Raw genomic sequence first — 26,988 nt, 5'->3', positions numbered from 1 at the left:
GGCTCCACTTGGTCAGTATCTCCACAGTGGAGCCTAGCAGCTCCAGAAAGCAAACAAGACACAGAAAGATGGCCTCCTCTCTGCTTCTGCCATGCAACTCTTATCTGAATGCATCTAGTTAGTGAAGTTAATTTGTGTCCATTACCCAGGTTTGAGGGAGTCTGGAAAATGTGATTAGCTTTCTAGTCTCAGCCACATGTGAAGACACATTAGAAATGGAAAGGAAGACTTCCAGTCAAGATGGAGGCATAGATAAATGGGACTCACCTCCTTGCACAACCACAGCTAAACTACAGAACAACTGTCACTGAGAACCTTCAAAAAACCAAGCTGTATGGAAGTCCAACAACTAAGAAATTAAAGAAACCACTTTGATCCAGACAGGTAGGAGGGGCAGAATGGGCTGATTCCACACCCTTGCATAGTGGATATAAGTTGGAGGGATGTCTTGGGAGCAAGGGATCCCAGCCCCACATCAGACCACACAGCCCAGGATTCTGATGCCAGAAAGATAAATCCCCATAACTTCTGACTGTAAAAACCAAGGCAGGTTGGGTTGGTGGAAGAAACTGTGGGATTCTCAGGCATCTCCTCTTGGAGGGCCCCACACATGGACTTACTTAGACGTACTCCCTGTGGGCTCCAGCACCGGGGCAGCATCTTAAAGGGTGCCGGTGGTATACGGGGAGGAACTAAAGTATCTGGCATGGGGGCAAGAGCTGGGGTCAGCTTCCTCCAGGACAGAACTTCAGATAGTGGCCATTTTTTTCTGAGCTTTCCACCTTACAGTGCCACAGTGCAGGGGCAACATATCTGAGACTCCATCAAACTGGCTCACGCCATCCAAATTACGGGCCCACCCACGCTGGTAACAGTGGCTTTTCCATATGAGTGGCTAGGTTAGGTGCAGGCTTCAGACCTTCCTAAATCCACTCAAACAAACAAGAACTGTGCCCAGCCCACTTACCTCTAGCTGTGTGTCCCCAGGCTCAGCACTAGCAGCAGCCATCTATAGATCGATCACTTTATAGCTTACTCCAAGTAGCCCCAGACAGAACTCAGGCAGTGGCTGACCTTGGCCCATACCACCAGGAAAACCCCAGAGCCTGCACACCCAATGGACAGTTGCATACCATATTGGAGCACCACCACCCAACCACCTCCACAAGCCATGGAGAGAGGTGGCTTTTGGCTGGTGGTCACAGCCAGTCCCACCAGGTGTCTGGTTTGGGTAGATCCCTCCCACTAACTTGCTGACAGTAATTAAGACTCAACTACCAGAGAAAGGAGTACTCAGTACACACAAAAAGCAAATCTCAAGTACCCAGCTTGGTGGCTAGGGGAAACTGTCCACTGGGCCCTATAGGACTCACAGTACATTAGGCTGTGCTACCAAGACAAGGAGTCAAAGCAGCTCTACATAGACACAATCACAGGGAGGCTGCCAAAATGAGGAGACAAAGAGACAGGGCCCAAATGGAAGAACGGATCAAAACTCCAGAAAAAGAATGAAACAAAATGGAGATAAGCAATCTACTAAGGACAGAGTTAAAAAAAAAACTGGTTATTAGGATACTCAAGGAAATCACTGGGTACTTCAACAGCATAAAATGATCTAATCAGAAATGAAGGTTAAACTAAGTCAAATAAAGAAAAATTTACAGGAAATCAACAGTGGAGTAGATGAAGCTGAGAGTCATATCAACGATTTGGAACATAAGAAAGAAAAAGATCCAATAAGAAAAGCAAGAATAAAAAGGAATTTCCCCACCCCAAAATGAGGATAATGTAAGGAGCCTCTGGGACAACTTCAAGCTTACCAACATTCACATCATAGGGGTGCCAGAAGGAGAAGAGAAAGAGCAAGAAATCAGAAACCTATCTGAAAAAATAATAAAAGAAAACTTCCCTGATTTGGTGAAGAAAATAGACATCCAAATCTAGAAAGCACAGAATCCCAATCAAGATGGATGGAAAGAGGACCACTCCAAGACACATCATAATTAAAATGCCAAAGGTTAAAGATAAAGAAAGAATCTTAAAAGCAGCAAGAGAAAAGCAGATAATTACCTACAAACAAGTTCCTGTAAGACAGCTGGTTTTGAGAAACCAGCTGGTTTCTCAAAAGAAACTCTGCATGCTAGAAGGGACTGGCGGGAAGTATTCAAAGTGGTGACCAGCAGGGACCTGCAACCTAGATTACTCACAGCAAAATCATCATTTAGAATGGAAGGGCAGATAAAGTGCTTCCTAGGTGAGGTAAAGCTAAAGGAGTTCATCATCACCAAGCCATTATTATATGAAATGTTTAAGGGACTTATTTAAGAAAAAGAAGGTCAAAACTATGAACATTAAAATGACAATAAATACATAATTGTCAACAATTAAATCTAAAAAACAAACTAAGCAAACAAGCAGAACAGAAACAGAAGCATAGATGGGGAGAACACTGGGATGGTGGCCAGTGGGAAGGAGAGTCTGGGGTAATGGGAGAAAAGGTGGAGGGATTCAGAAGAACAAATTAGCAGTTACAGAATAGGCAGGGGGATGTTAAGAGCAAGTATAGGAAATGGAGTTGCCAAAAAACTTATATGCATGACCCATGGACATGACCAAAGGTGGGGGGGATTGACAGAGGCAGTGGGAGGTGCTGGATGGAGGGTGGCAAAGGGTGAAAAATTCGGACAACTGTAATAGCATAATCAAGAAAATATAATTGTAAAATGGAAAGGAAGCTGAGTGTGAACCCACCATTTCCTTTACACTTCTCCAGCATCCCCCAAAACATAAAGTCCCAGAAAAGGAGATGTAAGGTCCAACCGGGCATTTCATTTTTAATTACAAAGTGTATAATGTGACTCTTTTTCAATTGATTTCTTTGCGATGGCTGTTCAAGACCACTATTTTCATTGCTTTTATGTCATATCTATCAACACCCATCTCTGTTTTCCTACAGTCTGGCACAGGGAGCATGTACAGATTTAGTTGCTTAGAATCCCTTTTCATTCTTTAAGAAGAGCACCTGTATTTTCCTTTGGAAACTCCCCGGCCCATTCTCATTTTGCTCAAGTGGTGTTGGTGAGATCACATCAATTCCCGATTTCAGGGATGGGTACCAGTCAGCCGCAGGTGTTCTTTCGGGGCTAGCCCAGTGAATTCAGGGCGCTCAGAGGAGAGCTTTGCTGGAAAAGGGGTGTTAACACAGCTGGTGGAAGGCGAGACGGGGTCTCCGGGCAGCCATGTCAGCCCCTTCACTGGGGGAGGCCGCCTCATAAGGAAGCCCACCCCAAAGAAAGCAAACCCAAGAGACAGAGGAAGCCCAGACGCTGATGGCATGTTTTCAGGCCTCCATTCAGCCATGCCTGAAAATCCAGACTCCCCCTGAGTTGGTTCCAGGTACTGGAGCCGACACAGCCACTTTTTAGATGAGGCTGGATCGAGCTCCATCTCTGTCACTTGTCCCGAGCAAGCCCTTACACATTCCGTTTGTGTGGAGCTGTGCCTCTGCACAAGTCACTCTGAAACTGGCTCCTGGTACCGGCCATGTCCCTCATTCAGAGCTCAGCCACTCCTCCTTCACTGGGAATCGCAGCTCTCAGGCTGCCCCTTCCTGTTTACTTCACCTTTGTCTCTAGCAGTCCTATCCAGCAACCTATAGAAACACACAATTGAAAAAAGAATTAGTACATCCAGACAATAGAATATCAACTAGCACTAAAAAGAAAGGAACTATCAGCCATGAAAAACTGTGGAGGAAGCTTAACTGCATATTACTAACTGAAGTAAGGCACTCCGAAAAGGCTACATAGGGTATGATTCCAACGGTATGATGTTCCGGAAAAGGCAAAACTAAGAAGATAGAGTGGGAAGATCAGGGTTTGCCGGAGAGGGGGTTGGTGAACAGGTACAGCACAGAGGACTTTTAGATCAGTACGACTGCTTTGTATGACACTGTAATGGTGGATACATGTCACCATATGTTTGTCCAAACCTGTAGACTGTGCAACATCAGAGTGAACACCAGTGAGATCTATGGAATTTGCATGACAGTGATGTGTCACGGTAGGTCCATCAATTGAAACAAGTGCACTTCTCTAGCGGGGGATGTTGACAGTGGAAGAAGCTCTGTGTGTGAAGGAAACCCCCCAAAACCGGAATTTATTTATAAAAAATGTGTACTTATTCTTCCATGTTTAAACATCAGTCGCCGTCAAAGTGCTCTCCATCTGCTGCACTACACCTATCAAGACAGGTTTTCCACTGCTCAGAACAGTTTTTCAGATTGTTGATTTTGATGCCTTTTAGTGCTTCTACCATTTTTTGTTTCACCTCTTCCACATCATCAAAACGTTTCCCCTTGAGGACTTTGTTTAGCCAGGGAAACAAAAATAAAAGTCACTCAGGGTAAGGTCAGGTGAATAGGTAGGGTGGGACATGAGGGTCATGCTGTTTTTGGTCAAAAACTGCTGAACACTCAGCTCGGCGTGGGCAAGTGCACTCGTAAATCACCCATCGTGAATTGGGCAAATGGGGGAAAAGAATCTTCAAAAAAGTCACTGAAGCCATATGCAGCTTCTTGCAACAACGCCACCTGCTACACTGACACAGATGGGCTCCTACAACATTCATCTAGCAGTGGGTGCCTGTACTACAGGGGGCCTGCCCTCCAGAAGATAATTCTGTCTGGGGGGGTTCCTTCATATGTGGGAGAAGGGACTGTATGAGAAATCTGTACCTTCTGCTAAATTTAGCTGTGAATCTAAACTGCTCTAAGAAATTAGTCTTTTTTTTTTCCAGAAAGGGGTATCATAGGGCATCTAGTTCATTTCCGTCTTACAATGTCTGTACGAAGAAAGTGTCCGACTTAGTCTAGAATACTTCCAGTAACGGGAACTCTGCCACCCACAGCAGCACACTCACACTGAGCTGGGGGCTTTTCTCCGACAGCCTCTCCTCAGAAAGAGGCTCCGGTGCACTCCCAGCCTCCAAACACCTGGTCCATTGCTCCTTCGCTTTTCATGGTAGTTTGGGAGGGGCCTGAAGACTGCAAAGGGAGCGGTGGCTGCCTGTGACCTGGGACTGAACGGGAACAGCGAACACCAGAGGCACGCCTCCTGCACCTGTGTCAAGGACTGCTTGCAATTAGCATTTTTAATATTCAATTTTGAAAATGAAAAAGAACCATGACTTGGAAATGGCTGTTGAATTAAAGAGGGGAAGGAATTCATTGTGAGCTCCTTGTTTTGTAAGAGACCTCTGAGTATGGCAGTAGGGACAGAGATAACTTAGCACAGTGGAGAGTTTCGCCCAGTGGCTCTGTGCCGCCTGTATTAGATGTCTTGCAGTCCGGTGCATCCCACTGTGGGGAGCTGCGCCCGGTGCTCGGTGCTCGGTGATTCTTTTTTTTGTCAGCCTTCCTTTAAGGAGACACTGGACTGAAAAGCAGAATCCCTGGGTTCAAAAGGCAAAGTGGTAGGGAAAGCAGATTGGAATGTATCTAAATTAAAAGGATACACACACACACACACACACCTCTGATCCTTAGAGAGATCACCAATCGACTAGAGAACAATTTAACTTTGAAAAAAAGTAAGATCTTTACGTTTCTGCAATGGGCCTCCCTCCCCTCTCACATACCTTGTTGGTTTCTATGGTAGCAAATGGCCCACATTTCCCCCTTTCCACACTCCTAGAAAAGAAGGTCTAGTGTTCTGCAGTTACATTCCCTTGCTGTTCTATCAGATGTTATCTTTCTTATTCTGGAAGGCCTCCTCCACCCTCTTTGTTTCAATGAAATATATAAACTGAAGGTAAGAGAAAAGGTGAAAATAATTCTCTTTTTCATTCAGGGCAAAATCTGAGGTTTTCTTATCATTCCAATGATTTCAGTCTTAATAGCCCAAGTCATTTTTTCCTGGGGACATAGAACACCTATTTGATAAACAATCTGATGACAATAACTCAGAAGAATTTCACGTTCTAAATGTTACTTGGAACTCACGTTTTAAATGTTACTTGGAACGACTAGTGAATTTCCACTGTGTTTTCACTGAGAGCAGGTAAACGCACAGTTCCTTTTTTTCTCAGAGCCTTTTAGAACGTTGAACAGCATTGGAACTGACATGAGGGCAGTATTAATGGAAACAGTGCTGGTAGTTCCCTTAGTTAAATGAAAGGTCTAAAAATACTGCAGCTACACTGTGCTAATGTTCTTTTAGATCCTTTAGCTCTTTTCTTCTCTTCTGCAGTGGGAAGAATCCAACAGACATGTTCACCTGCCCCTTCTCTCTCTAACCCATCACTGGTACAGGAGACAAAGGAGAAGAGAAGTAAGTATCGGCCCTGGCGGCCCTGGTGCCTCAAGAATGAGGGTTCTTGGGATATTTGACAAGATACTGTGATCAGGAGATAAGGCCCGGCCCAAGCAAGCAGAAAAGGTTCAGAAAGGTTCAGACAATTGAGTCAGTTGTTTACCAGAACCCTTGGTTGCAAATTCCTCAGTAGATTGGACACACCCACCACTTGCCTGCTAACTTCCCCCGGGTGCCATAGCGTCACCTGTGGATTCTTTAGGCATCCTTATTTGTTTTTGCACAGATGGCAAAGCCTCTCCCCCAGCCTCTTATGCAGTTTCTCAGCATAAGGTGCTAAGCTAAAAAGAAACAGAAATTCGTCATAAATATCCACCTAGGATGTGAGGAAAGAACAAGTTTCACTCCCCACCCCCACCACCATTCCCCAAATTACTGGGAAGGTGAGGGGTTAAGACTAGTTTGGGGCCAAGGCCCCAAATTCTCATTGCTTCATCTGGATTTCAGAATTACAGTAACCATAAAATACCTCCTAAGCCCTAATTAGCACCGCTGTCTCAGAGCACTCAGTGGTGGCTAGAAGACCACGGTTATAATGTGAATTTCGGCAGTGGAGCCCCCAGTCAGCAGAGGCCTGTAAGTTACTTGCTTGGTGAAAATACAAATGGTTGATGTGATCATTTGTTAAACAAGTGTGAAATTCAGTCACCATCACAAAACATTTTCATCGTAACAGTAGCACATGAAAGCTCAGGCATTTCACCAAGATACCTGCATTGTTATGCATTTTCCTTCTGATTAAAAAAGAAAATGGATAGCAGATGAGAAAAATTTGACAGGCCGGTTTTTAGGAAATGCAGGGATGACTCATGTGCTCACTTGGTGTGACAAGGGTACGGGTTTCTATATAAAGAAACAACTTAGCTCCAAAATAGAAGTTGCACACAGCAGAATGCAGCTTGTGGAGGGTTACACATTCCGAGCATGAGGAACGCAAAGGTTGGTATGCAGGGGCATCTCTTCTGGGAATGTTGGATGAAGGCATTATTAATTCATTAGGAATGTAGCCATCCACTCCAGGACCTTAAGTTTTTCAAGGTAGGAAGACTCCAGCGTAATTTGAAATAATTAACTAGTCCTAAAAACAAGCAATAACAGCAAAAAGTAAAACTTAATTTTTTTTGCAAAGAATGTATACTCCCATGCTAATTGGAAAATATATTTAGCTTAATGATAAAAAAATTATGACAGATTTTGTGCCGCATTGAATATCCAATGAGGTAAGGCATGTATGAAAGTACCCTGTAAATTATAAAAGTTTAGTACTTTTATATATTTATTATGAGAATGAAGCATGTTGAGAGGTATTACAACTCTGTCAGATCCTCTCTCAAATTTCTCTTTGCCTGGACCTAGATGAGAGATAGGCTGGAAGGACCACACAGAAAACTTTCCTCGGTTCATTTGCCTGAACGCGCAGTAGAGCCAAAAGCCAAGGCATCCTTCTCTTCCCTCTCCACAGGCAAGAGATAGAATCATTTGCTTTGGACAAACTATTGCACCCCATTATCAGCCAGACCCACGGGGATTTTAGGGCAGAATGAGACAGGCTTCTTGCCATCACAGCACATGCCAGGCGCTGGAACACGGTGGGAACAGTGTGCAGACTGTTGCACTGTGCAGCCTCAGAATCAAGGGGCTTCTCAACAAATGTGCAGAGCAGTGAGACCCGTGGCAGCCTCTCCTTCCCCATGAGGAAGCAACGTCGCCCGCAGGGGGCCCTTCCGAGGCGCGGCCTGCCTCCCTCTGGCCTGCCAGTCCGCCAGCCTTTCTCTGCGGTTTGAAGGAGGCCCTTGGTGCCCCTTGGATGTGTGCTTTTAGCTTGTATTCTTCACCGTTGGACACGCTGTATTAATTGTCCGTTTGTTTGTTAGCCAACTTTCCACACTAAAGCATAAGCTCCATGAAAGCAGAGATATAACTTTCACTACTCTGTCTCCGGAATCTAGAAGAGAGATTAGCACATATGAGCACTTAATTGGTGTTTGTGAAAAAAACGAATGAATGAATGTGTGCATTTAATATGCATTGAGAAGGGAGGCAGTGGAGAGAGCCCAGGGAAGCTGGAGGGGTGGAGGGGGTGCCCAGGGGAGCCAGGACTGGAGGGGTCAGGGAGGGCTGGGGATGAGATTGCAGACAGAGATTGGCTTCGGAGGTAAGACGGGCTTAGTTTGGGCTCGGTCTTTTCACCAGTGCCAGTAGACTGATGAAGAGGATTGGTCTGTAGTCGGGTGACTTCGAGGTGGAGAAGATGAAGAGAGTGCTACTGATGGCCCACGAGGGTCTCAGGGAAGTAGAATAAAGTCAATGGCTCGGAATGGAGTACAGGACCAGGAAACGGCACGGTGGTGGCGGGGAAGGCTTGGGGAGCACGGACAGGGCCAGCTACATCCGCCAGACACACTCTGGAGAACCGAAGGACCAGCAGAAATGAAAGAGCAGGAATACGGAGTGTGCATACACATTGCGATTTATAAAGTATTTGGTCTTCATCCGCAGTTCCTGGCTCATGGCTCCCAAAATCCCTTGGCAGTTCCTAAGTATTGAGAGTGAGAAAGGTATCTTTTGGATATTGATTTTCGGATTTTGACGAGTGGCTGATTCTGGAGTCTGAGTGGGAAGTGAATGTAGGATGTCCATGAGGAGCCCACCCTCAGGGAGAACGATGGGGAACAATCCCCGAAGCTTTCCTGTGGGCGTCTCCCACTGAGGCAGTGCATGAATGGACACAGGCTGGAAAGTAAGCTCACAAGGGCAAGGACTGAGCAATTTTTCCACCTCCATAGTGTGGCCTGGCACACACTAGGTCCAATATGTAGTTGCCGAATAAAACAAATGAACAGAGCAGATTACGTGCAAGAACTGGCACTGTCTCATGTGGGTCTTATCAAGGCCTTTAAGAGGACTTGCATGCCCTTCTCTACGACGAAAAGTAATGCCTATTAAGCACATCCCATGTCCCAGGCACTGTTCCAATTGCTCTATACAAATTGACTTGTTTGCTTGCTATCACAAACCCACAAGATAAAGCTAATACTGTTGTCATCCCTGTCTACAGAGGTGTGACCGAGGCCTGGGAAAGCTGGGCAGTTTGCTCCGACAGAGCTAGGGAGTGGGAAAAGCAACACAGGACCCCAGACAGTCCAGCTCCATAGCCTCACCACCCACAACTCACTGCCCACTTTTCCGAAGGCCCCACTGTCCAGCTACCCAGGGCAGAGTCCCCTTTATCCTCAGCCTTTATCTCACCTTTTATCTTTTCTGTAACTGGCAGGTGGAGGAGGTTTGTAGTTGAAATGGAATGTGTGAAATGCAAGGATGAAGAGGGCAGCAGGCTGGAAAGAAGGCTGGAGGCCCACTCTGTGTGTGTGTGTGTGTGTGTGTGTGTGTGTGTGTGTGTGTGTGGTGGGGAGAGTGGGCAGTGAGGGGAGTTAGGGGTGTGATCACTAACAGCGACTTCTCATATAACCCGCCAGGGTAAGAGCATTTCTCACTACGGCTGTGTGGGTCACAGCTGCAGGGCAGCGATTTGACCAGGATGTCGCCTATGTTGATTCAGGGTCGGAGCGTAGGAAGTTTGGGACAGGCTACCCAGGAAAGCACCACCAAACCCAATACTTCCGGTTTATTCCCATGGGGGGAGGAGGACAGGGTGTCACTTCTTGAATTTAACTTAAGCCTCCAGTTCTACCACCTGTTCACTTTGCCCAGGAGTCTCAAGACTGGAAAAAGCACCAAGAATTGAGTCCGTGGAGTGGAATTTAACTCCAACCATAAGCAAGTTTTTCTGCAAGGTGCTTTAAAAAAGGAAAAATAGCGTTCACCTATTTCTTGGTGTTTTGCTTTTTCTACCTTCTGTTCTTCTGTTACATAACACCAGCCCCATGCTGTGCGGGGACAATGCTTCACAATAGGCCCGAGCTTGGTGACCAGTAGCGCATCTGCTGAATGCTGGTGGCTGTTGACAAATGCCACAGCTCCACTTGAGCATTAATCATCCACAGAGCCTTCTATTGCTTCATATGTCCTGCCCATGTGACCATTATGCATAGAGATGACAGGCTCCAGCAGGGGTTGGAGGAGAGGATTCTATTTCTGTCTTGGACAGTTAGTTTGTTCTACTTCCTTGGCAAATACACTTACCTTCAATCGCCCCCATCAATGTGATGGTGAAAAGTTTAGAAAGTTGGTGCCTTTTCGAATGTTAAAACAAAAAGAAGATACTCCCGAAATACTAAGTATTAAACTGTGAAGTAGGGTCAGTCAAGGTTATTTGTTAGATCACCTGTGGGTATGAGGCCAGGTGAAGGTCACTGAAATAATCTGACCCCTCCCCGCCAAGGAATATGTAGTGTAGTTAGGGAGGCAACTCTACAGAGGAAAGAATGGATGCTACATGAAGATGCCTAAAAGTTGTATCAAATTGTGCTTGAGGAAGAGAAAGATGAACACAGCTGGAGTGCCAGTAGATAGGCGGCTTCTCAGAGGAGCTGGGAGCTCAGCTGGACTGTGAAGGATGAATGAGACGAGGATGAGAGAGCAGTTGAAGGAGGAAGGAATGCAGCCTCATTGAGAGTGGTGGCAGCGGCTGCGCTGACGGAGGAATTGTGTTAGGACGGACAGGAACGCAGATTGAATGAGGAAGATGTTACCGTATTATGTAAGGATTTGTAAACTGGAAGGCATGACATTTAGACTTGAGTGTTTGTACTTGTTAGTGCCAAGACTGAGTGGGGAACCCCAAGGTTTCAACATGCAGGAAGGGCTCTCGCAGTAGCCAGTTAACCCTTCGGGAGCCCATGAGCATGAGAGGTTTGAATTACTAAGAAAGAATTTGTTAAAACCAAACTGTTTGAATTACCAAATAAGAAACACGATAACTATGGCTAATGCCAGACATGGACTGCAATTCAGTGGTTGACTCCAATTATGGTACATTTCTGGTCTTTGTCCTCGAGACACACAGAGGCTAACACCACTGACCCAGGTGTCTCGACGTGCAGAGGCAGAAGTCCATGTGTGTGGTCAAGCAAGAGTAAAAGAGATAAGGGAGAGGGGACAAAGAGTGGCCCGAGTCTGGAGAGAGAAGATAATGAGGGCCAGGAACTTAAAGAACTGGCTGCTTGAACAGAACTTGTTCAGAAGTTAAATAAGCAGTTGAATTGCTCAAATGAAAAGCAGATAGACGTGGGAACAGAATTAATCTGGAGGCTGAAACCATCCAGTCAACGTTTATGGAGTGTCTGCTATATGTCAGGTGTGCGTTAGGAGAAGGCAAGCTAGAACATCTTAGTAAAAGAAAGAATCCTGCCCTGGCTGGTGTAGCTCAGTGGATTGAGCGTAAGCCTGTGAACCAGAGGATCATGGTTCAATTCCCAGTCAAGGCACATGCCTGGGTTGCAGGCCAGTTCCCCAGCAGGGGATACATGAAAGGCAACCACACACTGATGTTTCTCTCCCACTCTTTCTCCTTCCCTTCCCCTCTCACTAAAAATAAATATATATATATATATATATATATATATATATATATATATATATATATATAAAGAAAGAACCCTGAGTGTGCGAGAAGGGAAGCCAAAACATGTCCAGCCAGGATTTCATTCATTTATTCATTCATTTGTCTATGCACTAACATAACATATTGAGTTGCCCAACTCTAGGGAGTCCTACTCATATTGCTTTCTATACAGATAGCACCCCTGGAGCACCATATATTTCATGTAAATATAAATGGCGCATTAGGAACCGTGCCTCGGGGTGGCCTGGATCGCACGCCTATTCTGTGGCAGGCACCGTTGTAGGTGTTGGTCAATATAGGTTCAGGGACAAGTCCAAGAATAGGAACCAGCCAACCAGCCAAGGCTGAAGTTTAGAAGAGCACAGAAAGACCAAAAAGCAAGATTTGCACACACAAGGCCCCAAAGCAAATGCCACCAGACCCCAGGGACCAGGCTGCCAGCCCTGGTCTCTTCCCACTCATTCTGGTCCTCCCATTTGAAGGAGATGTGAAGAAGGCTGAAGGCAGAGAGGTGCTTTGGAGAGAGGTGAAAATTAAAGCACGTTTATAGACAGGGGCTAGATTTATGAAGTCTCCCCTACATATTCCCCAAGTGGGTTGCCTTCCTTCCATGAGAAAGGTCAGCATGGAAACTGACAGGATCAGCTCTGAAGACATACCTGACCCCTGAAATGGCTTGTGTCACAAGCCTGCTCCGTGGAAGAGGTAAATGGCCCAGCTCCCTCTGGAAGGCTGGTGGTGGAGGATAATTTCAAACCTGTGATGACACCTTTCTCTCTACCTTATTACACACTTACTCGAGTGAGAAAGGTGAAGTCAGTAAAAATTTGTGGATAGCCTTGCCCTAATTTCTGCAAAACTTCAACTTTTCCTTCTCATTGGCTACGTGATTTACTGAACATGAGCTAACAGTCATGAGCTTGATACCCACGTAGCATAGGGATGCTTTGGGGAAGTCAATACTATTATTACATTAATGGCTTACATAGTAGTAAGCTGGCCACAATGTCACAGCAGATGTCTGATCGCTTAAAACTATGAAAACAGATTTCCATAGAGAAGCTCACATCAGCAAAGCAAGAGATAGCTCCTGCTCACAGCTGTCTCCCATTCCCACTGTGAAACCCTCAGCTCTTCGATCATTGTTGGCCATGTGGTCAGTCTCTGTGCCAGCCTTTGATGCTGAAGAACAACCCACGATGCCTTTAGCTAAGAGAGCAGGACTGGTCTCAGCTAGGGAGCGGAGGAACAACAAGGTTGGCTGGAGTAGCTTCTGTTTCACCTAAAGAGGGCAGGAAAAGAACCTTTTTAAGTTAGGATGCATCCTGCAGGAAAAATAACAGAAACTCGATTCAAACAGGCTGAAGGATCAGAATGGAACTTCTGGGCTTATGTAACTAAAAATTCCAAAGGTAGCCCTGACTGGTGTGGCTCAGTGGATTGAGTGTGTGCCTGTGAACCAAAAGGTTGCCTATTCAATTCCCAGTCAGGGCACATGCCTGGGTTGAAAGCCAGGTCTGCAGTTGGGAGCATGTGAGAGGCAACCTACTAAAGTTTCTCTTGCATGTCAATATTTCTCTCCCTGTCTGACTCTCTCTTTTCCCCTCTCTCTAGGGGTAAATAAATAAAATCTTTTTTAAAATAATGTTTTTTAAAAAAGAAAATCTAAAGGTAGATTTGGCGGGTTCATGTGTGGCTGGGTCTATAGGCCCCAGCAATGTCCGTAGGCCCAGAGGTCTCAGGCCTGCTTCTCCTTTGCTGCCTGTCTTCCTTCCCAGGCTCCGACCAGGTGGTTGTCCCTGGAAGCTCCAGACTTGTTATCATCCATACAACTAGCAACTCTCAGACGAGAAAGAGTTCGCTTTCCCAGTCGGTCTGGCAAAAGTCCCAGAATTCGGTCTCCTTGGCCTGGCCTGGGTTACATGGCCAACCCAGAGTTGATAATTTCTATCTTGGCCAAGTTGATAGAAAATGCTTATTGCCAGGTCTCAATTGTGTGCCCGTCCCTGGGGCAGAGCAGGTGAAGTCAGTCCCACTGAATTGCTTGGACCCAGAGAACAGATTGGTTATAAATGGGAAGTGAATGCTAGTCAGGCAAAGGGTAGATCACCTCCCCTCCATGTATAAGTGAACAATCTATTCTGGGTCTTGACTCATGGGGTCCTGGCTCACAATATTGAACTAGAGCAGAGCCTGCCTAGGCCAGGGTGTGCGGCCCTGGAGCCCCTGGGAATGTTTTGCTTCTGTAGCTTGCATTTTAGTATGTCTCTCTGGAAGAGAAAAAAATGAAATTTAGGTGCCTTTCTAAAAGGGCTTTATCTCCAGTGGCTGGCCGACATGCCCTGGATGATGCAAACTCTGTGGGGGGTAGGGTCAGGGGAGATGTTTCTCTCTCCAGGTCTAAGTTCCATCTCTACCACCTGCTTCCCATGTGATCGTAGAGAGGTGAGTCTAAGGAATTACTGTGGAAAATGTTGACCAAGATTAAAAGTTGGAGTTAGGAAGTCAAAAGCCCTGCAATAGCCATACTCTTCCTCTTAGCCTGGCTGAAAACCACTCCTTTGGCTATGGTGACAGTGTCTAAGAAGGCCGCACACTCTCATGATGGAGGGAACCTCCAGGAGAACACTCTATGCTGCAGGGAGCCTCTTGGCTGCCGTAAACGAGTCTGAGGGAATGATCTGTGTTTGTGGCAGGCACTGTTGCCTGTCATCCAACAGCTAATCCCAGACCTCTGGCCACTTCTCCTATAGAAGCAGAAAAGGCCAAACTCTCACTCCTCGGTCTCCTCTGCAGTTAGGAGAATGCAACGCAGTTCTGGCCAGTGACGTGGAGGATGTGGAAGTTTGTTGAGTTTCAGGAAACCCTGCTTTGACGCAGCGGTCGCAGCCTCTCTCTCCTAACAGGACGAGGTCAGCACATGGGAGCGAAGTGGGCAGCAGGTGGAGGCGGAGGGGACCCAGGGAGTCTCTTCTAATTGCTCCGTTCTTGCGGTGAAGTGAAGAGCAAGGTCATCAACTGAGAAGGAGGGCAGGGAAGGTACTTGGGTGCTGAGGAGAGAGATGATGCTGGTCAGTCTAGAGGTGGGAGGTAGGAGGTAAATAAATACATTAGGGACAGTAGGAGTGTTGGGCAGACTCAGGGCTGACTTGAGGTGAATGGTCAAGATGTCAAGTGCCCTGACTGGTGTGGCTCAGTTGGTTGGGCACTGTTCTGCAAAGAAAAAGGTTGCAGGTTCAGGTCCCAGTCAGGATACATGCCTGTGTTGGGGGTTCAGTCCCCACTTGGTGCATGTACAAGTGGGGCAACTGATTGAGGTTTCTTACATCAATGTTTCTCTCCCTCTCCTTCACCCTCCCTTCCCCTCTCTCTGAAAATAAATAAAATCTTAAAAAAAAATGTAAAGTGAGACAAGCCAGCATGGCTGAGTGTTTTCCTCCAGCCTTGTTCATTGACCTGCATGTAGGTACAGACTAGGATTTAAGTAGGGTTTATGTTATGCCAGGAAAGTATAATAAAAAGAGAGAAAAGGAAAGAGGGTTATGGGCTTTGAAAAGGAAGTGGCTGTAAACATGGACCATGGATGCTAAGATGAAGATGGAGCGGATTGAGAAAAGGAGGCAGGTGATGCAGGGAACTGCTTATAAACTATGGAGACTCCTACCCACTGGGGCTGAAGACTGGGTTGGGATGAGCTGCTAAGCCCAGGGCTGAGCTGTTTGCCTCAGGAGACAAACACCAGGCCTGCGGGCTGAATCCCCGCCCCCCTGTTTTATCCACCCAGCACCTTGTTTCTACCCCGGCAGCACCAAGCTCTCGCTTAACTGTTAAGGAGCAGTTACATTTACACAGTTGTAAAATTACATTTGGCCTTTTGAAGGCAACCAAGAGGCTGATGTGGCCCCCGGTGAAAATGAGTTTGACACCCCTGTGCTAAGGAAAGGAAGCTGAGGAAGTAGGAGGTGGTGACCAGAGGTGGGTTGTTTGGAGTTGAGGTGAAGGAGGGGCAGGTGTTGGTCATGACCAGATTATGATGGAGACGAGGTGCCCGGAGCAGAAAATGCAGGCACAGGGATTACTCTCTCCTCCATCAAGAATGTAGACATCCAGACCCAAGGCCTGAAACCACCAAGGCGCTATCCTCCTGTGTCCCACCGCGTGGATCATCTTAGCTTAGCTGTCGAGTGGAAGCGTTTCTCCCTGTAGCAGAGCTTCAGAACCTCTCCTTCCTGCCCCGACTGGTGTGTCTCAACTGGTTGGGCGTCTTCTCACAAGGAGAAAGTTCACCGGTTCAATTCCCGGTCAGGGCACATGCCTAGGTTGTGGGTTCAGTACCCAGTCAAGCAAGGCATGTTTCTCTCCCTTTCTTCCTTCCCTCTCTCTCTAAAATACATGAATAACAAAAAATTAAAACCCTCTCCTCCCCTCCCTACCCAGCTCCCAGCTTCAGGAGGAGCTCTAGCACCAGATGGCAGCAGGACAGGACTGTGGGACAGGACAGGAGCACCTGCAGGGGTAGGGGCTCATAGTGGGAATGGTGGCTTGGTCTCAGAACAAGGTGAGGGCTCAGAATTAGAAGTGGCTGCAGGATGAGGGGGAGCCAGGGCTGAGGGGCTGAGGGGCTGAGAGTTTCTCCCCTTGCTTGGCCTGAGGGAGGTCCCCAGGGTGAGGTGGAGGTGAGAGCAGAGGAAGCAGAGGGCCAGGCGGGGCACTGTGTTCGTACAGTAGTTCCCCGCACCCATGGTTTCATTGTCCACAGGTTCAGCCACCTATGGTCAGCTGTGGTCCAAAAATATTAAGTGGAAATTTTAAAAATTAACAATTCACAAGTGTTAAACTGTGCGGTGCTCCGAGTAGCGTGAGGAATCTCACGCTGTCTTCCCAAACAAGGGAAGTTCTCTTTTCCCAGCAGCCCGTAGGCCCTCTCCGCCAGTCCGTTACTCAGTAGCTGTCTCGGTTACCACGTTGGCTGCCTGGGAGCACGGCGCTGCTGTGCAGGTCAGCCTATTCTGCTTAACGGTGGCCCCAAAGCGCAAGAGGAGTGATGCTGGCAATTGGGGTATGCCAAAGCGAAGCCGCCAAGTGCTTCCTGTAAGTGAAAGGGGGAATTGTTCCCAACTCAAGAAGGAAAGAAAAAAATCCATATGCTGAAGCTGCTAAGATTTGCGGTAAGAATAAATCTTCTATCTGTGAGACTGCCTAATTTACAAATTAAACTTTATCATAGGTATGTATGTACGTATAGGAAGAAGCATCTCTAGGGTTCGGTACTATCCGCAGTTTTGGGCACTCAGCAGGGGGGTCAGAGTGCATCCCCTGCGGTGTGATAAGGGGGGACTACTGCAGTCTGGAAGGGACCGTGTAGAGCACTGGCTCAGGTTAGAGGCTGCTACACGCAGCAGCAGCCTCGGGTGCACGTGTCGGGTGGCCCACAGTGACCGTCATGCCCCACAGTTGTCAGGGTACTGGATTCTTTTCTTTTTTTTTTTTTTTGCCAGCCACCCTCACTATGGCTTTCATTTTAGTGAGGTTACTTTGGGCAAGTTGCTTTATCTTTCTGAGTCTCGGTCTCTTCATCTGAAGAATGGGACTAATAGCAATATCTACTTCACAAGGCTAATGAGTGACTAATTAATATATGAAAAGTTCTCTGCACCAGTGCCCACACAATAAACCTTAGCTTTTATTTGTTCTTTTCAGAACTAGTGCAGCATCAGTTACATAGCTGGAGCTCAATAACTGTCTGTGGAATTAAATATTACTATTGTTATTATTGTCACTGACACCTAGTATTCACAAACTGTATGGAGAACCCACACCGCCACAGCTCCTGGGAAGGGCCTGCGTTGCCTGGCCCACCTGTGTTTCTGGATGACCAGTTGCCTGAATTGGAACTGACCTGGGGAGCAATGGTCCAAGGGACCGGCCCCACGTCAGCCCTGCAGAGCCCAAAGACCGCGCCTCAGCCAGACCAGATGCTGCTAATGGGTTTTGTTTGCCTGCCAAGTTCCCCTGCCTGTCCTCTGGGAAGAAATGTCCTCAGACATGACTGAGTCCTTGGGAGGCCAACTCATGCCACAGATCGGGAGCCTGGGAAGGAACACAAGGAGACAGTCCCTGGAGGGACCGTTCTTGGGAGTTCTGCACAGGCCTGGGAGGTGCTTCCCTGTCCTTGAACCCCTGGCAGCCTCTGCATGTGCAACCCTCCCTTCAGATCGCCTGCACTTCCTTTCTCTTAGAATCATGGAGGGAGGGATTGTGGCCAGAAAGCTCCCGGAAGTCAGAACAAGCCTGGTGATATGAAAACCATATGAAAACTTGGCGGGGCCCCAGTTCAGCCTAATGGGCCTCCCAGACCTCACTGAGCCCAGACACTGGCCCTTTATGGGTCGGGGGCCCTGGCTCCCAGTCCATAGAAACAAAGTTAGGAAGAGTAACAGGCAAGGCTGCCAGTTTCTTTTCTATCATCTCTGTGCTTCGAAGGGCTTAGAAACAGATTGATACCGGGCACTTTCAGTAATATTTAATTGAGCGCTTGTGCTTGCTGGGCTTATTCATAGTGGTTCTCATTCCTCTCACTTGATCCTTTTGGCGTACCTCATCCCCATTGCAAAATCAAGGTCTCTGAGGCTGATGGGGGCCAAGCAACTGGGGTCGCTCAGCTAGTGAGTGGTGGAGCTGCAGCTGGGGCTCCAATGCAGGCCCGTCTGGCTGAAAACCTTGACCTTGCATTATTACAGAGAGGCCTCTCAGGTGACCTTTTGGATTTTCAAACGAATTTAGAAACATTTGAAGTTCTGCCTCAAAGATTAGCTTTCAGAAAAACATGTTTCCCATTCTACAGAGAAGTTGAGGCAATTTTTCCTTCTGGTCTCACAAATCTTTGGACAGTGCTCTTAACACCCCAACTGTTTGTACCTGAAGTGACCATATTTCAAAGCCTGTCGGCGCAAGAAGGGGTCTGCTTGACAGAGCTCATTATCATGATGATAAAATTAAATGTTCCGTTAGAGCAACTGAAAGAAAACACACCACCGGACAGAAAGTGAGGTGAGTGCCGTTCTAGCACACAGTCTCCTCCTCGGAGCCAAAGACCAGAAGGCAGGCTCGGTGTGCGGACATGCCTCGGGCATCCTCTGTCCGCACCCTACAATTATTCGTACCTCCCGAATATATCCTCTTGGGGTGCAATCCATTTCAATTCATTTTAAAACTCGACAAACTTTTGTATGTCCTACGGAACCCAGGTAAGGTGTTCTGAATTTCTTTTTCTTGGACTCTAGGGCTGGCGGCCTGGCGTGGAGCCTGCTCCCAGAAGCTGCCTGGCTCACTTCCAGAGTTCCTGTGAGCCCTGAGCAGCCCAGGGGACCCGAGGATCTGCTGCAGCTTCCTCATGCAAAGACTCCTGCAGGGTCCTCCCCCTTCACCGGGACCAGGGAAGGACAAGAGCAACAGGTAGGAGCCCAGGCAGTCGAAGCGAAGCGTGGGGGGTGGTGGGGGTTGGTGGGGGGCGGGGGGGGGACGCACAACAATCTGAGTGCCCTGTGGCAGGAGCCTGGTTAAAGGAGACCTACATACCAGACAGAGTCTGGGGAGTTGTTAAGAACAAACCAGATACACAGGGATTAATAAGTGATGATCTTTTGAATGTCTTTTGATTTACAACAAATCCTTTTTTGTACATTTTATAAAAGTGCAGATCGGTGTATATAATAGCTCCTTTAAAAAAGGGGGGGTTACCTGTATCTATAGCATTCTCTCTCCCCACTGTATGTATCTATATCCATACAAATATGGGTATAGATATCCATAATATCTATATCACATACGAATCTCCACACACGAGCTTACTTCCGTATCTCTGGATTGGTAAGTAATGAACTGGCAGCAGAGGTGGTTTATAGAGGGGAAAACTAGGAGTCTGCAGATCTGAGGTCAAAAGAACATTTACTCTTCACTATGTAACCATTTATAGTGTTTTTGAATTGTAAAACTTTTCCAGAGCTGACACTGATTTAGCACATTATCAGGTACTGTTCTAAACATTTCACTTGCAGAAAGTAATTCAATCCTCACCACACCCTAGGAAGTAGGAACCGTTATGAGGACCACTTTGCAGGTGAGGACACCGAGGTTCAGGGAAGTTGTACCCTAGGAAGCGAGCGGTAAATGCTGGCATCTGACCCCAGAAAGAGAGGCTCCAAGTGCCATACACATGTGCTGCTTTTAAAGAATAAAGACACTATTTTTAAAATGTCAAGGGGCATCATTGCAGCCGTCTCTGCCCTTGAGGGAGAACCGTCCCTGCCTGCATGACAGCCAGCTCTGGGCCCCAGTGAGTGAAGGGTGGGTCGTTGGGTGGGGTGTGGAGGGGGTAGGGCGGTGAGATCGGACACCCAGTGCCCAGGTCCCCTGTTAGTAAAAGAGGAGCTGCGGGTTTCTTTCTCTGGCACCCCTTGTTCCCCATGAATCCATTGCCAACTTTGAAATACATAGATTAGATCTTGTTTGAAGCCCCCATCATGTTAGCATACCAAGAGGGAGGAATTAAAGGAGCGCCTCTCCTGGTCTCAAACGGGTGGATGGGAAACTGAGCCCCTGTGCGCACCGGTTCCCTCCTGGCATTAAAGAAGCACATTGTGTCGTCTCAGCCAGCCTGCACTGCAGGGAGAATGGCTCTCTCTCCTGAATCGCTGTAACCCAGAGCCAAGTTTGTCCCCCAGGCCATCTGGCCGCCACCCCCACAGCCCTCCCCTTAGACCCAAAGCGGTACTAATTGCCTTGTTAACAGAGCTCCTCTCAAGAGAATGAAATTTAAGCAGAGGAATATCGGAGTGCGATTTTGAGAGAAGTGAGTGGATCCAGAAACTGATAGTATTTCCAGTAACCAAGTCTCAGAAGGCTCACGGAGCAAATAAAGAGCATTTTAATGGTATTGTCAGGAGGATATGACTTGTCAAGGCAGATTTGCAAACAGGAAAGGGGGCAGAGACCACTCCCGTCTAGACATCTGATTAGTGGGAAACCGTAGGATTATGAGGAGCGTGGAGTTTTCTGGCTGCCATTTCTGAGGAGGTCAGGCTTTCTGCACAAGGGGCTGGATGAGAGGAACATTTGTCTCTAGTAGAAAGTGCTGGCTGGTCCTCATCCTCCTGGGGACTCCGATAGCCAATTCCAGACTGGGAGAATATATTAGTAGATTTAAATCTGCTGCCCTTCAGGCAGTGGACAATTAACGGGTGGGGGCTGGGGTGGGGCTCAGAGCCAGGAGAGCTGCTGCTGGAGGAGGCAGTTCTGGGAAGTCGGCCCCTTTCCTGCCCTTTCACCTCCGGTTAACACCTGCTTTCTGATCATGCTGCTTGCTGGTCGACTGGACTCAGGACCTGTGTTCTGCTTAAATAACAGCCCGCCTTCTGCGCCATCATCCCGCCCAGGACACCACAGAAACCATGGCATGTCCAGCAAGGGAATTACGGCTTGCCGGGTGAGCGGACAGATAGTTCTTACTTGGTAGTGATGAAGCCAACTGAATGGGGGTGCATGAGGAATGGTTGCACAGGCTTGTGTTAATGGACTCTGGAGGTCACCAGTAGGTTCTTAAACGAAATGGACTTAGAATCAGGAAACTTGAGGTTCCAGGGCAGGTTTCTCATCTCCAAAGTGAGGACATTACTATTGCTATCGTGTTCCTGTCCCACCTGGGGCCTTCTACTCAGTGCTGCTCGCCGTGACCGCCCACGGCCTGGGCTGCATACTCTTGCCGTGACCCAGAACAGGGCGTATAGCTCAGCACCGCTTACGAGAACATCGCAGCCCCGGCTGCAGGTCTGAAGCAGGCGCTGTGTCATGTGCCATAGTTGGGGTTGGAAATACAGAGAGTAAGTATAGCAGTTTGTGTCCAGCTAGGCAAAGAAAACCACTCTGGATTTAAAACAGGGAATGTACTCCAAGGCATGGCACATGCGTAATGAAAGAGGCTGAGAAGCCACGCGGGATGGTGAGACAATCCTAAAATTGGCAACAGCAGGAAGTTGCTGCCACCAGAAAACTGGAGGGACAAAGGGCGGAGATGGTCCAACCAGAGCCCAGGCAGGACACCCAGACAGGAGCCGTGACCAGAACAAGCCCGCCTGGTGAGAGGGGCAGGGAGAAGAAGGGAGCAGAAAGAGCTTAGATTTTCTCCTTCACCCCACCCTCCAGCCTCCTCCTGGGACACAGCCTGCAGGGGTCAGGCCCCTGCGACCTGGCACAGAGCAGGGGCAAGCTGGGGCCGAGTGACAGGGCCAGACATTCTGTAAAACATTTCCTAGCATCTGTGTTCTTTATTCAGCAAAAACCAGAGTAAGCACAGGATGGAATATCTGTGGATTCGTTAGTTGAATAATTTTCACCTCCCCCAGTGCCCAGCCCTACAAACTCGGAGCCCCAGGAGGGCAGAGATGGAGTGGCCTTATCCAATGTTGTATCCACAATACCCAGCACAGTAAGGGCTCCATTGTTGATTCTTTCAAATATTTGTTCAAAACAATGGAGTGAACGATCAATGTGCACTGCCCACCGTGCCAGCACGGACTCCTGGAGTGGGTCCGCAGGATTTCGGGTCTAGGGCAGTCACACTCACACTCACCCCAGGCTCCACAAGGGCCCTAACCCTACCTGGCACTGCCCTCCGCCCCGCCCCCAGGCTCCGGTTCAACTTCATGCAGCTTCAGCAGGATTTTAGCATTTAAACAAATTTTGCTTTGTTACCAGGACAGGATTCTGTCCCTTGATAAATACGGAATTGGCTATTCTGTAAAATGTAAAATGCTGTATGCGCATTAGAGTGTATAGGAATAATTATTACATCTTGCTTGGTCAGCACACCTACTGCCTCTACTGGGTGACAGGGAAACATTTTAGGGTTTCTGGCACAGATAGAAATTCCAGGTGACATATAGCCAGTTAGTTGCAGGCAGAAACAATACAGAGGAGGTGAGAAATTACGTAGACTAGAGATTCAAAGAGAGAAAAGACCAGACGGCCGGGAGCAGCTGGCACCTTCTCAGGACAGAGGTGGCGTGCAGGCCAAGCAGCACGAGGCAGTGGGAGGCAGCCAGATCCCGGCTGCCTCTGTCTCGCGTGACTCCCCAGCAGCCCGCACCGCTCGTTCGTCTGTCAGACCTCCTCTTGGGGTACCTTCCACCCGTTATTTGCCCATTCCAGTCTGTCATGTGACTGGGTAAGGGGGAGAAAGCTATTCATCTGCACCCAGGTGCAATTTGGAAACAAGGTGGGTGAGGTAAGAGGTAGAGGCCTCCAGGTGAGGCTGTCCTTCCTTGTTGGGAAGAGCGATGGAACACGCGATAGAGATGGAAATGGCCACAGGCAAGGGGAAAGCTCCGCCCCCCCCCCAGTTGTAACTCTGCCAAAGCAAGCTGAGAGCCTTTGCCTAACTGATTCTAAAGGTTAATTCTGGCACAATCTAACCTCAGGGTGTCTTGCATCTGTGGTCCAACGAGGCGGCACTATTATCAGCCAGGAATGACTAAAGGACTGGAGATACGGAATCAGACAAGCCAGGTAGGGGGCAGATCTCGAACGTTCTGTGCCATTGCCTGTTAGTCGAGGGCAATTCTCCAGAGAAGGAGGACATCCAGGAGCCATTGACAGCCGACATCCACAGCAGCTTGGGGTGGGCGCACTGCCAGGAGGCACCTCAAGGAAGCGAGGGAACTGGTGGCCAGTAGGGAGGTGAGGGTGGGATTGTGAGGGGGAGGGGCGGTCAGAGTTTCAGAAGAGGGAATGTCAGTGCAAGGGCCCTGCTGTGGTGGGGGTTCTGTGTGTTAAAGGCAAAGCGAGGAGGCTGGAGCCTAGCAGCGTGGGGGATGGGCACGAAAGATGAGGTCTGCCCTGTAATGCGGACGAAGGGGGGCCAATCCCAGGGGCACCGTGGGCCCTAGCAGAGCCTCCGGCTTCCTTCTGAGGGTTTAGAAGCCACTGGAGTGTTTTGAGCAGAGGATTGCGTGGTCTCTCTTTTGTTTTAACACATTCATTCTGGCTGCAGTGTTGAGAGTAGACAGAAGAGGCCAAGAGTGGCAGCTGAGAAGCCAGTTAGGAAGTCATTGCAATAATTCAAGTGAGAGAAGAAAGTGACTTGGACCAAGGTGGTGGGGGTGAGGGTGGTGAAAGTGGTCCAGTTCTGGAAATACTTTGAAAGTCCAACCAGTTGGATTTTCTGAGATGGAGAAGCTGTGGGTGAGGCATCTTCCAGGGGATGATGGAAGTTCTGTTTGAACACGTTGGGTTCACGGTGTCCGTCTGACATCCAAGTGGAAATGTCGAGTGAGTAGGCCGCTGGATGTGAGTGTGGGAGTCGTGGGTGAAAAGAAGTCACTCAACGCTGTGATAACCTACAGGGAGTGAGTAGGGATCAAGGAAATAAGAAAGCACAGCTGAGCTTGGGCAACCCCACGGAACAGGACATCGGGACATCGGCGTCTCCCCAGCGCCCAGGGCAGGCCTCCTTCATTTCCCCAGAGCGCTGGCTTGTGCTGACCTCACAGGGAGTGTCACTAAGCCAGAAGCCCTAGCCCTGGAGCATCCTATTATGATTCAGAATCATAAATGCAGAGATTTTTCAAATTAAGCAACACTTACATCAAAAAGCTGCATTTGCAAGAAAGATAAAGGAGTGAGTGGGTTGATCGCTGATAATAGGTTTTGTAAATGAGTCACCGCAGGCCTGCTACCAATCAAGCTTTACACACACACACACACACACACACACACACACACACACACACACAGCCCTCTCTGCATTTCAAACAGGATCCTGTCTGTAAAATAAGGCACCTGCTTTTTATCAATGCATCTGTTGTTTAAAGGTTTACCAGTCTCCAGGTGTAGATGCTCCAAGATCCCCCACTCAGATCACCCCGTGGGGTGTCACTTGCCAAGCTGCACATCAAGGCGCTCCCCTCCTGGGGAGATGAGGACAGAGCAGGGAGGGAGGAAGCAAAGCTTTCCCTGCTTTGGGCTTCCTGTCCCCCAGTTCCATGAGAGACCCCAGCCTATCACTGGAGTCTCCCTTCTGGTCCGTGCAGACGGAGGCACACCACCCCAGGAAGGCACTAAAGAAAAGAAGTACCTTTTTAACATTAGTTCTCACTTGGAGACCTTTATTGAAGTGCCTGTGCTGTGGTAGAAGGAACATTGTGTTGAAATATATTCCCTCCGTTCCTATTCTGCCGTGAACCTGTGGGATGGCTTTGGGAGTGTGCTTAGCCCACTTGTACCTTGGGCCCCTTGTGCATGAAATGGGGATCCGAAAACCCCACGGTGCTGTTCTGAGGATTAAGGGAATTGAAATGTGTAGAGTGCAAAGAAGAATATCTGTCATGAATTAAATTGTTATATTGTATGATATGTTAATGATGATGTAGATCTTAGTTCTTACTGTATTGGCCTAAGAACATCTAAACTGCAGAAAATTTTTATAAGTTTATTAGTGTTTATTTGAGCCAAATGGAGGACACTCCTGGAAGTGAGATCTCAAAAGACTGAGAAAACTGCTTCCCAGAATGAGAATTTGCAGTTCGTTGTACATTTGGAGTTAGGGAGGGAACTTAAGGAAGACTGAATAAAGGCGGGAGAAAGTCAAGCCAGGACTGGATGAGATCATCCAGGGTCTCCGACCCGAGGTCCAGGGGCTGCATGCGGCCCAGGATAGCTATGGATGCGGCCCAACAGCAAATCATAAATTTACTTAAAACCATTTTTTTCTCATCAGTTTTCATTAGTGTCTGTGTATTTAATGTGTGGCCCAAGACAACCCTTCTTCTTCCAGTGTGGCCCAGAGCCGCCAGAAGGTTGGACACCCCTGGAGAGGATGGGTAACAGATGATGAGCTCTCTCGAGGGTGGTTATGCTTTCGAGTGGTCCGGGAAAGAGGCGTTTCAGAGGTGTGCCAACCTACTGGGTTGGTCAGAGAAGTTCATTTAGTTTTTTTTCCATAACATAAAAGACATATTTTTTATTTTCACCAACAACTTTATTGATTTGGGTATTTCGAGTATGTTGGCTGTCTCCCACATGGTGTAACATTGATTATTCTCAATTAATGTCTTGATTTGATCACCGTCAACTTCAGCTGGTCTATCTGACCATGGAGCACTGATTGTCCAGCAAGAAATCTTCAGCATAAAACTTTGCAAACGACTTTTGACATGTTCAATCAGTCACAGCACCTTCTCCATACACTGCACACATCTTTTCTTTGTGTGTTTCAGTTGTGTTTTTGCCTTTCTTGATATAATAAAGCATAATATGCTAAAAATGGTGCTTATTTTTTCCATCTTCAAAATTAAAATGGCTGCACAAAAATTTACCAATTTTGATCATTTTTTTAAATGCACGCTGATATGACAGCTGTCACAATACAATCTAACAAAATTGTTTTGAGCAAAGTTAGAGACAACTAAGCACTGCTAGAGCCATCTTTGAACTTTTGGGCCAGCCCAATAGCTGCACAAAAGCAATGGAAGGGCTTGCTTAATGCAAATGTAAACCTTTTACTAAGGAACTCTATGCCTGGGGTATGTTACGCCTTGCGTAGTTAGGAAGTGATGATCAGACCACTCTGTGAAGCTATTTTCCACCAAGGGGCTTGTTAGATCTGTTATAGAGCCCCTTCCTTGTTAACAGTTGAACTGACTCTGCACCAGCTTGTTCTGGGATCCTGGTCAGTTCACTTCTCAAAGCTTTTAGGCTCCTGCCCTCTGTGAACATTGTGTGTCCCCAGCAGTCAGGGAATAGCACGTCATTCCTGGCTCTGAAAAGACACAGTGACTGATGAAGTGAGCTTGCAGGAGACATGAGGACACCATCAGAAGTGGGGAGGGTGCCCACATGGCAGGTGAAGGGACTGGCACCTCCTGCTCCCTCTCACCCTTTTCCTCTGAAGGAACTGTTGTCTTCCCCAACCCCCACCCACTTTGTCCTTGCACCCTGGATCCTTGGAAGGGCTGTACAACGTGCTCTGAACGGCCTCTCCTGGTATTGTTGACATCTCCAATTTCAAAAAAACAATCACAATTCATTTATTTCTTCTAG

This window comes from Artibeus jamaicensis, unplaced genomic scaffold, assembly GCF_021234435.1.
Source record: "Artibeus jamaicensis isolate MK-2021 breed Jamaican fruit bat unplaced genomic scaffold, CSHL_Jam_final contig_889, whole genome shotgun sequence".
NCBI classification, from domain to species: Eukaryota; Metazoa; Chordata; class Mammalia; order Chiroptera; family Phyllostomidae; genus Artibeus; species Artibeus jamaicensis.
The sequence above is the reverse complement of the archived record's forward strand: the minus strand, read 5'-3'. Positions refer to the sequence as shown.